This window comes from Amia ocellicauda, chromosome 19, assembly GCF_036373705.1.
Source record: "Amia ocellicauda isolate fAmiCal2 chromosome 19, fAmiCal2.hap1, whole genome shotgun sequence".
Classification (NCBI taxonomy): Eukaryota; Metazoa; Chordata; class Actinopteri; order Amiiformes; family Amiidae; genus Amia; species Amia ocellicauda.
The window spans coordinates 1256583-1273437 of NC_089868.1; the positions used below are offsets into that span (position 1 = coordinate 1256583).

The following is a 16855-nucleotide window of genomic DNA, read 5'->3' on the forward strand; positions in this document are numbered from 1 at the left end:
GGAGGAGGAGAGGGAGGAGGGGGAGGGGGAGGGGGAGGGGGAGCAAGGAGGGAGAAGAAGGTGAAGAAGAGTTTGTGGGGGTTGTTGACAGTGGATTCAAAGAGAGATTGGAAGTAAGACTTCTTGACTGAGGTGAGAGAGGACGAGAATGTGGACAGTGCAGAGCGGTAGACTGCGAGGGCAGCTGGGAGTTTGGTCCTTTTCCACTTCTGTTCGGTGGCACGCAGACTCGCAATGTTTTGATCAAAGACCTTTTTAACACTTTTACATTTTAAATCCATTATGTCCACCATTTATTTATTTCAACATTTATTTATTTATTCTTTTCCCTCTGTATTTATTTTTAATTTTGGCATGGATTATCCTCCATAAATACTACTTTGGCCGTTTCCCATAGTAATGATGATGATATTTCTGGAGAATCGTTCATTTCCATGAAGAATGTGCACTCTTTCTCCAAGACTGTGTCAAATTCTTCATTTTTAAGCAGTGACGTTATGAGGCGACATCTAGTGGGAGGTTGTTGTAAGAGTCGATTGTTTACGTAAATGTGACCGGTGCATGGTCAGATATTATAATGGGGTGAATTGTAGTCTGATATTTCTGACATGATTGAGTTACAAGTAAAATAGAAATCAATGCGAGAGAAGTCTGTATATTCTTTGATTAATGGATGTTGCAATCACCAACTATCGCAGAGACCAAGATCATTACTATTATGCCTGAATGTTACTACAGAGCACCACACTCTGGAATGATTATTAGTATTTGAGTGATCTATTCAGCTAGAGGTTGTGTTAAAGTCTAGTTTTGTGAAAAAATTATGAAAAAAGGATGGGTCATCATTATTTGGCCCATAAATACTTGCAATGTTTTTTTTGTGATCAATTTTCATCAAAACAGATAATGTATAACGATAATGACAGATAGTGTCAAACCAGACAATTAACTATATACAGTAGTCTCGGAGATTGCAAAAAGAAAATTACATTACAATAGAAATAAAAGATAAGAATTACACTAAAATCATAGCACTTGGGATGTTGGAAAGTGCAGAGAGGGTCAGACCCCAAACGTGGAGTGTGGATGTTTGAGCTTTGTTAATGTGGGCTGTAGTAAATTCCAGCCTAGTAATGTCCTTATACATACCCAGCCACATATGCTGTGGTGTAGCATTGGGAGATTGGCAGACAATAGCTTTTTTTGGCAGCGGTCAGTCCTGCAAGCAGAATTTACCCTTGAGATGCAGTGAGAGAAATAGTCATCATCATTTAAAAGTAACAGAGATGGGATAGGAGGTATGTCTGCTTCCAAAATGCGAGCCCAGGGCTCTACGCTTAGTTTTTTCCATAGGAGCACTGTGCCACTGTGCCACACTATTTAAAATAAATAAATAAATAAAATTAGTTGCACATCATCATAAATGGTTCATATTTAATGCTAAAATTAAAAACAAATGCAACAATATTCAAGACATTTAAATACAGTGCTGTACAATTGAGCCTCGTGGGGGGGGGGCAGTGGCTCAATTCGTTCCGGGGGGAGCCCCCCACTCTCACAGTTTTTCCACTGTCTCCTGACAGTCACGGACTCCCTCAGCTGTGCTCAGGCAATTTCAGTCTCGTCAGTACTAATCCTCCTTAATCTCTCTGCAGCATTTGACACCATCGATCACTCCATCCTCCTCTCCTGCCTCTCTGTTTTCTCTCTATACTAGCTCCCTGGGCCACCTCATCACATTCCATGGTTTCTCCTACCATTTCTATGCAGATGACACCCATATATTCCTGTCTTTTCCATCTTCTGACACCCTCTCACATCTCTTCTTCTTTCTCTGCGATTTCCACCTGGATGCACTTGTACCACCTCAAGCTCAACCTCTACAAATCTGATCTATTTTTTTCTCCCTTTGACCTCAGCTTCTGCTGACCTCTCCATCTCAATCCCCTTAGAATCTACGACACTCTCTCCCTCTTCATCCGCTAAGAACCTAGGAGACACCCTCAATCCTGCGCTGAGCATATCACCACGCTGACACACACACGCATGGAGATGGATCTCAGCAGGCTTGGTTACACATAGCTCTCAAATCTCACAAAGTGGGAGAGAGTCTCACGCATTGAGGCTCCATCTCACGGTCTCACACCTTGTTGCTAGAATCTCACACATTTCCCCCAAAATATTCTGCGTCGCCCTCATTTTGCTCGCCTCCATACGCCACTGATTGTAATGCCACCTTATGCGAAAATATGCCCTGGATTTTTCTGTGTATACCGGTGTATTTCACATTGTTAAAATGCAGCTTCAAGGGCTGGTTTCAGAGACTCCGATTATCACTATTGTACCACAATGCGTTAATCAAGGTTTGTGAAACCAATTTCAGAAACTACCCAGGTCCTTCACAGTTCAAAAAACGATGTGAAATAATTAACTGATCTTGTCCTGCAAATACTCACGGGTTTAATACAGTGATTCGCTCAGGTGTGGCTACAATTGCCCAATTATTGCAGAGTGTATTTGCGCGTATGGTGCAATTTGCCCCGTATGTAAATCTTGTATCTAGCATAGGCTTCAAACATTAACAAATGTATACAAACGAGAAAAGAGTAAGAAGAAGGGCTCGTCCGGGATTTGAACCCGGGACCTCTCGCACCCAAAGCGAGAATCATACCCCTAGACCAACGAGCCACCTATCTCTACAACTTCAGCAAACTTACTAGAGAATGGTGCCACGTAGGAAGCGGCGCTCTCCTCTCCAGCAGCTGGAGGCGTTCCCGTGTAACGCCTTTCCAGATTGTTTGTGTGATCCCTTGAATAGTAGCTTATAAAGCTCCCGAAAGATCGCAATACCACCTTTCTGGATCAGCACTTCACACACAAGTTAACAGATAATGTGGATAAATTAAACGATTCAGATGATTTCCGAAAAGGTGAAACAACAATTATCATGTATTACATAGAGTTTGGTACATCTGAAATCAACCAAGCAGTTTAGCAGGCAGTTTAGCAGCAGAAACCTAGTTAAAGTAAAATAAAAACATAGGTCAACATATGTCAACTACCTGGAAAGCGCTTTCCCGTCTTTGATCAATGGCAGTGCTTAACCACACTGTACCGTATGTCGCCGCAGAAGTACAGTGTGAGAGACGCGGCTAAACGCCACCAACCCTCAGCAAACACCCACTACGCCACCCAACATTGATATTAAGGTGACAAGGGGAGCCTCAGTCACCCTAGAAAAAAACAACTACAGGCTAACAGTACTTACATTCTACAATATCTAAACCTACTATACATATACACAAGACAGTCCAAAGCAGCGAATACAAATAGTCCATAGGCGATGTTAGCTTTCGGGCGGCGACTACCTGTTGAGAGGCGAACACAAGGCGCCAGTGCTGGACTCAACCCTGCGCTGAGGAACCCACCATCCTTCACCGCTCCTCTTTTGAACACTTTCCCTAGTAATAATAACAACAATAATAATTGGAGTGAATGGAAGTGGCATTTCTATTTCTCCTTACTTTAGCCGTCATCGTCGCCAACATTGTTGTTGGTGAGCATAGAGAGGAGTGTATTAGCTTTTAAAGTATATATAAGTAACTTGCTAAATTCACTAACAAACAGTCGCTGCTCTTACTACAAAACAGGTGCAAGATATATCATTCTTAGCTAAACAAACCACGTAAACAATCAATGTAACTCTTAACTAAACTAGGAAACGCGAGAGAAAAAGGCGATACTTAGCTGCGGCGACTTGAGCGACTTCTCAGCTGGCTTGCCCGAGTGTCCAGATGCATATGTGGAAATACTTCTATACAAACCATGAACATAGATTCTCGATAGATGAATACTGTTTATTTAAAGGTCAGTTTTTATGTATCGCATAGTTTATTGAATTTACCCCCCGAGGTGGAACACGGACAAACAAAAATCAAACCTGCTCAGTGTCAGGTTAACTTGAAGTTAGATGGCTAAATAAATTATACAGATTATTTATTTGAGCGTTACAGGTTCGGTCGGAAAGGAATGATTTACGTAGCCGATTAATTAGGACCGCACATCAGTCATTCCGCCCTGGGCCGGCCCTGACCAATTTGATGCCCTAGGCAAGATTTTAGCTGGTGCCCCTGGCATCGCAGCCAATTCCACCGCCGATCATTGTGTTCATACACTCACACAGAAACTGCATAGCTTCATGTCTTAGATTTTCTTTATTTTTGAAACAAGAAAAAAACACACAAAATAAAAACAGTATGCAAGAAACAAGTGACAAAACGAATTATGAATACAATATAAATAAGTATTGCACGAAAAAACTATATTACCGACACCATAGTGCAAGATGCATAATGTAGCAGTGTTCTACAGCCTTACCGCCTTGCCTTTCTTGCAGCAATCAAGTGACATAAAACGAATTATAAATAAGTGGATGTTTCCTGCAGCACACTTGAAAGAAAAGGTATATTTCTCAGAATTATGTTATAGGTAATGGAGGTTGATGAAAGAGTTAAATAGCTGATCGATCAAAAGGTGTGATCGTTGTGGGGCATCGGTAAGAATGCACAATTCTCATTCATTCCAAACAGTGTCCCTTTACTGCATCACTAGCAATGGGCGTTAGCCTATTTTGGTATTTGTTTTGTGTGTTTTTTTATTGCTTTTTGTTTTGTTTTATTAATTCACTTTAAACCTCTTATATTATCACATTATTCCCATTAAAATCACGTTTGTTTACTTTGAATGTCCCGCCCCACTTCACGGAAATGCACGAGTTTTATTTACGATTGATTGATTTAAATATACACATGGCTAATCACGCATTCATGAGAGTACCCGCTTATTCGCCAGGTTCTACGAAATTCAATAATTGACCATGAGGAGCACCTGTTAGGCTGGAGATAAAATGCTCCCGGGGTGGAGCTGGGGGGGACGGGATTGCAGAGCAACGGGAAAGAAACGTGGAGCCAAAGGCGAACGAAGGACTTGATGGACAAGTAACGGAAAGGGCTAAGAGACCCAGAGGAGAGCTGAGGCGACCTCTGCAACGCTAGCGAGAGTATCCAGAGAAGGGATAGCGTACAGGCTTTTTGAACTACAGTAGTGTTTCAAAGGATAAGAACGAACAACCTGTGGATACTGTTACTTTCATGCCTCCTCTGGCATCCCCTGTTTTTAGCATTTATTTTAGAGATCCTCTTTTAGAATTTAAATGTTAACTTTTTTGCCTTTATGGATTCCCATTGTGGATTAAAGGATGACTTATTGAAGATTTGGATCAGTATTTTTAGCCACAAATGGACTTAATACAGCAAAGGCATTGGGTTTTAATTAACTCTTTTGATGCAACGTCTTTCTGTTGCATTTTTTTTTTTCAACCCGGCCATTGTTTTCTTGGACTGTACATGGACATTGTAATTTCTTTGTATTGCCAAACCCGGACCAGAGCAGAAGCTGAATTTTTGTCGGAGCCCCTCATTACTTTGTACTAGGACACGTGGACTATTGCCTGCCCCATTCCAGCTCCTGGTGCTGCCGGAGGAGACCAACAGAACCCTCCACGAATGCATTTTTTAGTTTGAACTTTTTTGTCTTTTAAACATAAAGAGGAAGTCTGATGGTTTTTATATTAGAGATTTGACCATTAGGTTAATGAATGGGCAACTGAAGCATTGAAGTGATGAAGAAGTTAAACAGAATGCTAAAGAGATAGTGACAGTGAGCATGACACAGAACACATGGCATGACGTGAATACCAAGTTAAACTTAAAGCAGAAATTACAGAAAGAAAGAAAAAAAAAACGGATACTGCACATGTGTTTGGTCTTTCCTATATCTTTAATATGATATCTCAATAGTTTAAATTTGATACAGAAATTATTCTGGAATCCCATAAAATGGAAAATACAGTGAATATAAAACTATATCTGTTATATTTATAACAAATATATTCCGTTTATACACTCACCTAAAGGATTATTAGGAACACCATACTAATACTGTGTTTTACCCCCTTTCGCCTTCAGAACTGCCTTTATTCTACGTGGCCATGATTCAACAAGGTGCTGACAGCATTCTTTAGAAATGTTGGCCCATATTGATAGGATAGCATCTTGCAGTTGATGGAGATTTGTGGGATGCACATCCAGGGCACGAAGCTCCCGTTCCACCACATCCCAAAGATGCTCTATTGGGTTGAGATCTGGTGACTGTGGGGGCCAGTTTAGTACAGTGAACTCATTGTCATGTTCAAGAAACCAATTTGAAATGATTCGACCTTTGTGACATGGTGCATTATCCTGCTGGAAGTAGCCATCAGAGGATGGGTACATGGTGGTCATAAAGGGATGGACATGCTCATGTAGGCCGTGGCATTTAAACGATGCCCAATTGGCACTAAGGGGACTAAAGTGTGCCAAGAAAACATCCCCCACACCATTACACCATTACACCACCACCAGCCTGCACAGTGGTAACAAGGCATGATGGATCCATGTTCTCATTCTGTTTACGCCAAATTCTGACTCTACCATCTGAAGGTCTCAACAGAAATCGAGACTCATCAGACCAGGCAACATTTTTCCAGTCTTCAACTGTCCAATTTTGGTGAGCTTGTGCAAATTGTAGCCTCTTTTTCCTATTTGTAGTGGAGATGAGTGGTACCCGGTGGGGTCTTCTGCTGTTGTAGCCCATCCGCCTCAAGGTTGTACGTGTTGTGGCTTCACAAATGCTTTGCTGCATACCTCGGTTGTAACGAGTGGTTATTTCAGTCAAAGTTGCTCTTCTATCAGCTTGAATCAGTCGGCCCATTCTCCTCTGACCTCTAGCATCAACAAGACATTTTTGCCCACAGGACTGCCGCATACTGGATGTTTTTCCCTTTTCACACCATTCTTTGTAAACCCTAGAAATGGTTGTGCGTGAAAATCCCAGTAACTGAGCAGATTGTGAAATACTCAGACCGGCCCGTCTGGCACCAACAACCATGCTACGCTCAAAATTGCTTAAATCACCTTTCTTTCCCATTCAGACATCCAGTTTGGAGTTCAGGAGATTGTCTTGACCAGGACCACACCCCTAAATGCATTGAAGCAACTGCCATGTGATTGGTTGGTTAGATAATTGCATTAATGAGAAATTGAACAGGTGTATCTAATAATCCTTTAGGTGAGTGTATTTGCCTTTACTAATATTGTATTTTATTTTACAATAGGTTTAATATAATAAGGTCCAAATAATAAATGTACATATTTGCACATGCTTGCTTTTGGTGAACAGGTAGAATTGGCCATTGTCTGAAAAAACATGCACTCACCTAGTTATTCACAGATTAAACAGCGCCAGTGAATATTGGGTTTTAATGTTACAAGAGTGACGATGAAGTTATTGCGTTTAGTTGCTTTAAATAACTACAGTGGTTTGTGGATAACAGGAATATGTGCACATACAGAAAAGTGAAAAGTAACGCTGGGTAAGTACACAATCAAATCAAGTTTTAGATAATGGTTCAATACGGACTCAATCCCCTTTCATGGACATGGCAGGGAACTTTTAGTTAGAACTAAGGAGTCTAATAAGACTTGGTGGTACGCAGAACTGAAGTGCCAAGTGACAGGCTATCACTTTCATTGCACACCGCATTGTCTTCTCGCAGGGAGCGAATTGGGGAAATGTTGGATTTACGGCATCATGTAGAAAGACTGAATGGTTTAGTTACAGAAAAAGATAAAAAAGATAGTGACCTTTCTTACTAGCTGAACTAACCTGCATAAAATTAAGAAGATACAGACATTTTCATGCAATTATTTCAAGTTACAGTCTGCTGCTCAGACACAGTTTGGCGCACAGATGCAACTATCATCAACTCAATTATAAACATATATCTAGAGAGACAGAGAGACAGACATGGACTACATATCGTGCACATTGTATGAAATCATGCTGGTATATGTAGGCTTGTAGATGATTGTTAAGAGGCCTATTTGGAAACATACGAAATGAGATATTACCATAATGAAGTCATGATACATTAAGGAAATGTTTTTCATGTTGGCAAAAGTACCCTGTCAAGGGTGCTTTGCTGAGAAAATGAAATTGAATGAGAGAAGACTAAAACAAAGGGCTCGTCCGGGATTTGAACCCGGGACCTCTCGCACCCTAAGCGAGAATCATACCCCTAGACCAACGAGCCACATAGAACAGCTCTCTGTGAAAACTAGTTAACATCGGTGCCACGTAGAGAGTTGTGCGCTCCTCTATTTGAACGCTTTCTGCTTCAAACATTGCATGAGTGTCTGACTGCCGCCATCTAGCGGTGCTGACTGACCGATGGCTCGGGTATCTTGGATGTTGTTAAATGACATAACTGTCCGCCCAAGACACTGATGACCAAGGGTCATAGTTTTCCCTTGTAATAATAACAACAATAGTAATTGGAGTGAATGGAAGTGGCATTTCTATTTCTCCTTACTTTAGCCGTCATCGTCGCCAACATTGTTGTTGGTGAGCATAGAGAGGAGTGTATTAGCTTTTAAAGTATATATAAGTAACTTGCTAAATTCACTAACAAACAGTCGCTGCTCTTACTACAAAACAGGTGCAAGATATATCATTCTTAGCTAAACAAACCACGTAAACAATCAATGTAACTCTTAACTAAACTAGGAAACGCGAGAGAAAAAGGCGATACTTAGCTGCGGCGACTTGAGCGACTTCTCAGCTGGCTTGCCCGAGTGTCCAGATGCATATGTGGAAATACTTCTATACAAACCATGAACATAGATTCTCGATAGATGAATACTGTTTATTTAAAGGTCAGTTTTTATTTATCGCATAGTTTATTGAATTTACCCCCCGAGGTGGAACACGGACAAACAAAAATCAAACCTGCTCAGTGTCAGGTTAACTTGAAGTTAGATGGCTAAATAAATTATACATATTATTTATTTGAGCGTTACAGGTTCGGTCGGAAAGGAATGATTTACGTAGCCGATTAATTAGGACCGCACATCAGTCATTCCGCCCTGGGCCGGCCCTGACCAATTTGATGCCCTAGGCAAGATTTTAGCTGGTGCCCCTGGCATCGCAGCCAATTCCACCACCGATCATTGTGTTCATACACTTACACAGAAACTGCATAGCTTCATGTCTTAGATTTTCTTTATTTTTGAAACAAGAAAAAAACACACAAAATAAAAACAGTATGCAAGAAACAAGTGACAAAACGAATTATGAATACAATATAAATAAGTATTGCACGAAAAAACTATATTACCGACACCATAGTGCAAGATGCATAATGTAGCAGTGTTCTACAGCCTTACCGCCTTGCCTTTCTTGCAGCAAACAAGTGACATAAAACGAATTATAAATAAGTGGATGTTTCCTGCAGCACACTTGAAAGAAAAGGTATATTTCTCAGAATTATGTTATAGGTAATGGAGGTTGATGAAAGAGTTAAATAGCTGATCGATCAAAAGGTGTGATCGTTGTGGGGCATCGGTAAGAATGCACAATTCTCATTCATTCCAAACAGTGTCCCTTTACTGCATCACTAGCAATGGTATTTTGGTATTTGTTTTGTGTGTTTTTTATTGCTTTTTGTTTTGTTTTATTAATTCACTTTAAACCTCTTATATTATCACATTATTCCCATTAAAATCACGTTTGTTTACTTTGAATGTCCCGCCCCACTTCACGGAAATGCACGAGTTTTATTTACGATTGATTGATTTAAATATACACATGGCTAATCACGCATTCATGAGAGTACCCGCTTATTCGCCAGGTTCTACGAAATTTAATAATTGACCATGAGGAGCACCTGTTAGGCTGGAGATAAAATGCTCCCGGGGTGGAGCTGGGGGGGACGGGATTGCAGAGCAACGGGAACGAAACGTGGAGCCAAAGGCGAACGAAGGACTTGATGGACAAGTAACGGAAAGGGCTAAGAGACCCAGAGGAGAGCTGAGGCGACCTCTGCAACGCTAGCGAGAGTATCCAGAGAAGGGATAGCGTACAGGCTTTTTGAACTACAGTAGTGTTTCAAAGGATAAGAACGAACAACCTGTGGATACTGTTACTTTCATGCCTCCTCTGGCATCCCCTGTTTTTAGCATTTATTTTAGAGATCCTCTTTTAGAATTTAAATGTTAACTTTTTTGCCTTTATGGATTCCCATTGTGGATTAAAGGATGACTTATTGAAGATTTGGATCAGTATTTTTAGCCTCAAATGGACTTTATACAGCAAAGACATTGGGTTTTAATTAACTCTTTTGATGCAACGTCTTTCTGTTGCATTTTTTTTTTCAACTCGGCCATTGTTTTCTTGGACTGTACATGGACATTGTAATTTCTTTGTATTGCCAAACCCGGACCAGAGCAGAAGCTGAATTTTTGTCGGAGCCCCTCATTACTTCGTACTAGGACACGTGGACTATTGCCTGCCCCATTCCAGCTCCTGGTGCTGCCGGAGGAGACCAACAGAACCCTCCACGAATGTATTTTTTTGTTTGAACTTTTTTGTCTTTTTAACATAAAGAGGAAGTCTGCTTGGTTTTTATATTAGAGATTTGACCATTAGGTTAATGAATGGGCAACTGAAGCATTGAAGTGATGAAGAAGTTAAACATAATGCTAAAGAGATAGTGACAGTGAGCATGACACAGAACACATGGCATGACGTGAATACCAAGTTAAACTTAAAGCAGAAATTACAGAAAGAAAGAAAAAAAAAACGGATACTGCACATGTGTTTGGTCTTTCCTATATCTTTAATATGATATCTCAGTAGTTTAAATTTGATACAGAAATTATTCTGGAATCCCATAAAATGGAAAATACAGTGAATATAAAACTATATCTGTTATATTTATAACAAATATATTCCGTTTATACACTCACCTAAAGGATTATTAGGAACAACATACTAATACTGTGTTTTACCCCCTTTCGCCTTCAGAACTGCCTTAATTCTACGTGGCATTGATTCAACAAGGTGCTGACAGCATTCTTTAGAAATGTTGGCCCATATTGATAGGATAGCATCTTGCAGTTGATCGAGATTTGTGGGATGCACATCCAGGGCACGAAGCTCCCGTTCCACCACATCCCAAAGATGCTCTATTGGGTTGAGATCTGGTGACTGTGGGGGCCAGTTTAGTACAGTGAACTCATTGTCATGTTCAAGAAACCAATTTGAAATGATTCGACCTTTGTGACATGGTGCATTATCCTGCTGGAAGTAGCCATCAGAGGATGGGTACATGGTGGTCATAAAGGGATGGACATGCTCATTTAGGCCGTGGCATTTAAACGATGCCCAATTGGCACTAAGGGGACTAAAGTGTGCCAAGAAAACATCCCCCACACCATTACACCATTACACCACCACCAGCCTGCACAGTGGTAACAAGGCATGATGGATCCATGTTCTCATTCTGTTTACGCCAAATTCTGACTCTACCATCTGAAGGTCTCAACAGAAATCGAGACTCATCAGACCAGGCAACATTTTTCCAGTCTTCAACTGTCCAATTTTGGTGAGCTTGTGCAAATTGTAGCCTCTTTTTCCTATTTGTAGTGGAGATGAGTGGTACCCGGTGGGGTCTTCTGCTGTTGTAGCCCATCCGCCTCAAGGTTGTACGTGTTGTGGCTTCACAAATGCTTTGCTGCATACCTCGGTTGTAACGAGTGGTTATTTCAGTCAAAGTTGCTCTTCTATCAGCTTGAATCAGTCGGCCCATTCTCCTCTGACCTCTAGCATCAACAAGACATTTTCGCCCACAGGACTGCCGCATACTGGCTGTTTTTCCCTTTTCACACCATTCTTTGTAAACCCTAGAAATGGTTGTGCGTGAAAATCCCAGTAACTGAGCAGATTGTGAAATACTCAGACCGGCCCGTCTGGCACCAACAACCATGCCACGCTCACAATTGCTTAAATCACCTTTCTTTCCCATTCAGACATTCAGTTTGGAGTTCAGGAGATTGTCTTGACCAGGACCACACCCCTAAATGCATTGAAGCAACTGCCATGTGATTGGTTGGTTAGATAATTGCATTAATGAGAAATTGAACAGGTGTATCTAATAATCCTTTAGGTGAGTGTATTTGCCTTTACTAATATTGTATTTTATTTTACAATAGGTTTAATATAATAAGGTCCAAATAATAAATGTACATATTTGCACATGCTTGCTTTTGGTGAACAGGTAGAATTGGCCATTGTCTGAAAAAACATGCACTCACCTAGTTATTCACAGATTAAACAGCGCCAGTGAATATTGGGTTTTAATGTTACAAGAGTGACGATGAAGTTATTGTGTTTAGTTGCTTTAAATAACTACAGTGGTTTGTGGATAACAGGAATATGTGCACATACAGAAAAGTGAAAAGTAACGCTGGGTAAGTACACAATCAAATCAAGTTTTAGATAATGGTTCAATACGGACTCAATCCCCTTTCATGGACATGGCAGGGAACTTTTAGTTAGAACTAAGGAGTCTAATAAGACTTGGTGGTACGCAGAACTGAAGTGCCAAGTGACAGGCTATCACTTTCATTGCACACCGCATTGTCTTCTCGCAGGGAGCGAATTGGGGAAATGTTGGATTTACGGCATCATGTAGAAAGACTGAATGGTTTAGTTACAGAAAAAGATAAAAAAGATAGTGACCTTCCTTACTAGCTGAACTAACCTGCATAAAATTAAGAAGATACAGACATTTTCATGCAATTATTTCAAGTTACAGTCTGCTGCTCAGACACAGTTTGGTGCACAGATGCAACTATCATCAACTCAATTATAAACATATATCTAGAGAGACAGAGAGACAGACATGGACTACATATCGTGCACATAGTATGAAATCATGCTGGTATATGTAGGCTTGTAGATGATTGTTAAGAGGCCTATTTGGAAACATACGAAATGAGATATTACCATAATGAAGTCATGATACATGAAGGAAATGTTTTTCATGTTGGCAAAAGTACCCTGTCAAGGGTGCTTTGCTGAGAAAATGAAAATGAATGAGAGAAGACTAAAACAAAGGGCTCGTCCGGGATTTGAACCCGGGACCTCTCGCACCCTAAGCGAGAATCATACCCCTAGACCAACGAGCCACATAGCACAGGTTTCTGTGAAAACTAGTTAACATCGGTGCCACGTAGAGAGTTGTGCGCTCCTCTATTTGAACGCTTTCTGCTTCAAACATTGCATGAGTGTCTGACTGCCGCCATCTAGCGGTGCTGACTGACCGATGGCTCGGGTATCTTGGATGTTGTTAAATGACATAACTGTCCGCCCAAGACACTGATGACCAAGGGTCATAGTTTTCCCTTGTAATAATAACAACAATAGTAATTGGAGTGAATGGAAGTGGCATTTCTATTTCTCCTTACTTTAGCCGTCATCGTCGCCAACATTGTTGTTGGTGAGCATAGAGAGGAGTGTATTAGCTTTTAAAGTATATTCAAGCAATGAACACGTCAAATAAATGTAATACCGAATACTTTTGCACGCAAGTGCACATGTATGTTACAGCGCTTCTGGGAGCACGGCCCACGTGAAGCAAGAGGGCGCAGTAAAGGTCTGCGAGTCAAGTGTGATGTGGGTATCCTGCAGCAGGGAGAGGAACCTTTGTTTTTCTACAGACGAAGCTGGTGCTGTGGGATACTAGTGTAAGGCCATTTATTCGTCATCTGTTCATGCGCAACGGTTCACCAGAAGTGTGTTAGTGAAAACAGCGGTAAGTGCAGGCTTAGTAGGGTCGCAATAGCTTGAATTGTGTCGACCATGGATCAGAAAGTGAGACAGTATGGGGTAGGCGGTAATCGAAAGCACAAGAAATACATAAAAGGGAGCTATACAGCAGGTGAATAAACACGGATTGTGACAGTCCACTGTTAATAGCCTATTACAAGGCAGATTGAAATATAACAAACGATACGGATTCTTAAAATCAAATATAATTTCAATGTGCAGGAGACCAGACTGACATTTTATGCATCCTCTCGGGTGTAGATTCATGTTACTTAGACTAACAACGTTTGCATTCTAGGATATTAATAACACTCTCCACAGCAGGAATTATTGAGTGATATTACAGGGAATGTAGAGTAAAAGACTGACCCCGACGTGATTTGAACACACAACCTTCTGATCTGGAGTCAGACGCGCTACCGTTGCGCCACGAGGTCCTTAAACTTCAGTTAACACAGGACGTCAAGGAAAAATATTGTGAACTATGGTGATGTTTTGCTAGTGACCATTAGGTTAATGAATGGGCAACTGAAGCATTGAAGTGATGAAGAAGTTAAACATAATGCTAAAGAGATAGTGACAGTGAGCATGACACAGAACACATGGCATGACGTGAATACCAAGTTAAACTTAAAGCAGAAATTACAGAAAGAAAGAAAAAAAAAACGGATACTGCACATGTGTTTGGTCTTTCCTATATCTTTAAAATGATATCTCAGTAGTTTAAATTTGATACAGAAATTATTCTGGAATCCCATAAAATGGAAAATACAGTGAATATAAAACTATATCTGTTATATTTATAACAAATATATTCCGTTTATACACTCACCTAAAGGATTATTAGGAACAACATACTAATACTGTGTTTGACCCCCTTTCGCCTTCAGAACTGCCTTTATTCTACGTGGCCATGATTCAACAAGGTGCTGACAGCATTCTTTAGAAATGTTGGCCCATATTGATAGGATAGCATCTTGCAGTTGATCGAGATTTGTGGGATGCACATCCAGGGCACGAAGCTCCCGTTCCACCACATCCCAAAGATGCTCTATTGGGTTGAGATCTGGTGACTGTGGGGGCCAGTTTAGTACAGTGAACTCATTGTCATGTTCAAGAAACCAATTTGAAATGATTCGACCTTTGTGACATGGTGCATTATCCTGCTGGAAGTAGCCATCAGAGGATGGGTACATGGTGGTCATAAAGGGATGGACATGCTCATTTAGGCCGTGGCATTTAAACGATGCCCAATTGGCACTAAGGGGACTAAAGTGTGCCAAGAAAACATCCCCCACACCATTACACCATTACACCACCACCAGCCTGCACAGTGGTAACAAGGCATGATGGATCCATGTTCTCATTCTGTTTACGCCAAATTCTGACTCTACCATCTGAAGGTCTCAACAGAAATCGAGACTCATCAGACCAGGCAACATTTTTCCAGTCTTCAACTGTCCAATTTTGGTGAGCTTGTGCAAATTGTAGCCTCTTTTTCCTATTTGTAGTGGAGATGAGTGGTACCCGGTGGGGTCTTCTGCTGTTGTAGCCCATCCGCCTCAAGGTTGTACGTGTTGTGGCTTCACAAATGCTTTGCTGCATACCTCGGTTGTAACGAGTGGTTATTTCAGTCAAAGTTGCTCTTCTATCAGCTTGAATCAGTCGGCCCATTCTCCTCTGACCTCTAGCATCAACAAGACATTTTCGCCCACAGGACTGCCGCATACTGGCTGTTTTTCCCTTTTCACACCATTCTTTGTAAACCCTAGAAATGGTTGTGCGTGAAAATCCCAGTAACTGAGCAGATTGTGAAATACTCAGACCGGCCCGTCTGGCACCAACAACCATGCCACGCTCACAATTGCTTAAATCACCTTTCTTTCCCATTCAGACATTCAGTTTGGAGTTCAGGAGATTGTCTTGACCAGGACCACACCCCTAAATGCATTGAAGCAACTGCCATGTGATTGGTTGGTTAGATAATTGCATTAATGAGAAATTGAACAGGTGTATCTAATAATCCTTTAGGTGAGTGTATTTGCCTTTACTAATATTGTATTTTATTTTACAATAGGTTTAATATAATAAGGTCCAAATAATAAATGTACATATTTGCACATGCTTGCTTTTGGTGAACAGGTAGAATTGGCCATTGTCTGAAAAAACATGCACTCACCTAGTTATTCACAGATTAAACAGCGCCAGTGAATATTGGGTTTTAATGTTACAAGAGTGACGATGAAGTTATTGTGTTTAGTTGCTTTAAATAACTACAGTGGTTTGTGGATAACAGGAATATGTGCACATACAGAAAAGTGAAAAGTAACGCTGGGTAAGTACACAATCAAATCAAGTTTTAGATAATGGTTCAATACGGACTCAATCCCCTTTCATGGACATGGCAGGGAACTTTTAGTTAGAACTAAGGAGTCTAATAAGACTTGGTGGTACGCAGAACTGAAGTGCCAAGTGACAGGCTATCACTTTCATTGCACACCGCATTGTCTTCTCGCAGGGAGCGAATTGGGGAAATGTTGGATTTACGGCATCATGTAGAAAGACTGAATGGTTTAGTTACAGAAAAAGATAAAAAAGATAGTGACCTTCCTTACTAGCTGAACTAACCTGCATAAAATTAAGAAGATACAGACATTTTCATTACAAGGCAGATTGAAATATAACAAACGATACGGATTCTTAAAATCAAATATAATTTCAATGTGCAGGAGACCAGACTGACATTTTATGCATCCTCTCGGGTGTAGATTCATGTTACTTAGACTAACAACGTTTGCATTCTAGGATATTAATAACACTCTCCACAGCAGGAATTATTGAGTGATATTACAGGGAATGTAGAGTAAAAGACTGACCCCGACGTGATTTGAACACACAACCTTCTGATCTGGAGTCAGACGCGCTACCGTTGCGCCACGAGGTCCTTAAACTTCAGTTAACACAGGACGTCAAGGAAAAATATTGTGAACTATGGTGATGTTTTGCTAGTGACCATTAGGTTAATGAATGGGCAACTGAAGCATTGAAGTGATGAAGAAGTTAAACATAATGCTAAAGAGATAGTGAC

At 40.8% G+C, this 16855-nt stretch overlaps 5 non-coding genes across 5 annotated transcripts; all 5 read right to left on the reverse strand.

Annotated features, from left to right (window-relative positions):
* Positions 1-2616: 2616 nt before the first annotated feature.
* Positions 2617-2688, reverse strand: trnap-ugg (transfer RNA proline (anticodon UGG)). Its single transcript has one exon. It is a non-coding gene; the product is annotated as a tRNA-Pro (tRNA).
* Positions 2689-8119: 5431 nt separating this feature from the next.
* On the reverse strand, positions 8120-8191 carry trnap-agg (transfer RNA proline (anticodon AGG)). The gene has a single exon. It is a non-coding gene; the product is annotated as a tRNA-Pro (tRNA).
* A 4864-nt stretch (positions 8192-13055) lies between these two features.
* Positions 13056-13127, reverse strand: trnap-agg (transfer RNA proline (anticodon AGG)). The gene has a single exon. It is a non-coding gene; the product is annotated as a tRNA-Pro (tRNA).
* A 1005-nt stretch (positions 13128-14132) lies between these two features.
* On the reverse strand, positions 14133-14204 carry trnaw-cca (transfer RNA tryptophan (anticodon CCA)). Its single transcript has one exon. It is a non-coding gene; the product is annotated as a tRNA-Trp (tRNA).
* A 2435-nt stretch (positions 14205-16639) lies between these two features.
* Positions 16640-16711, reverse strand: trnaw-cca (transfer RNA tryptophan (anticodon CCA)). The gene has a single exon. It is a non-coding gene; the product is annotated as a tRNA-Trp (tRNA).
* Positions 16712-16855: the final 144 nt, after the last annotated feature.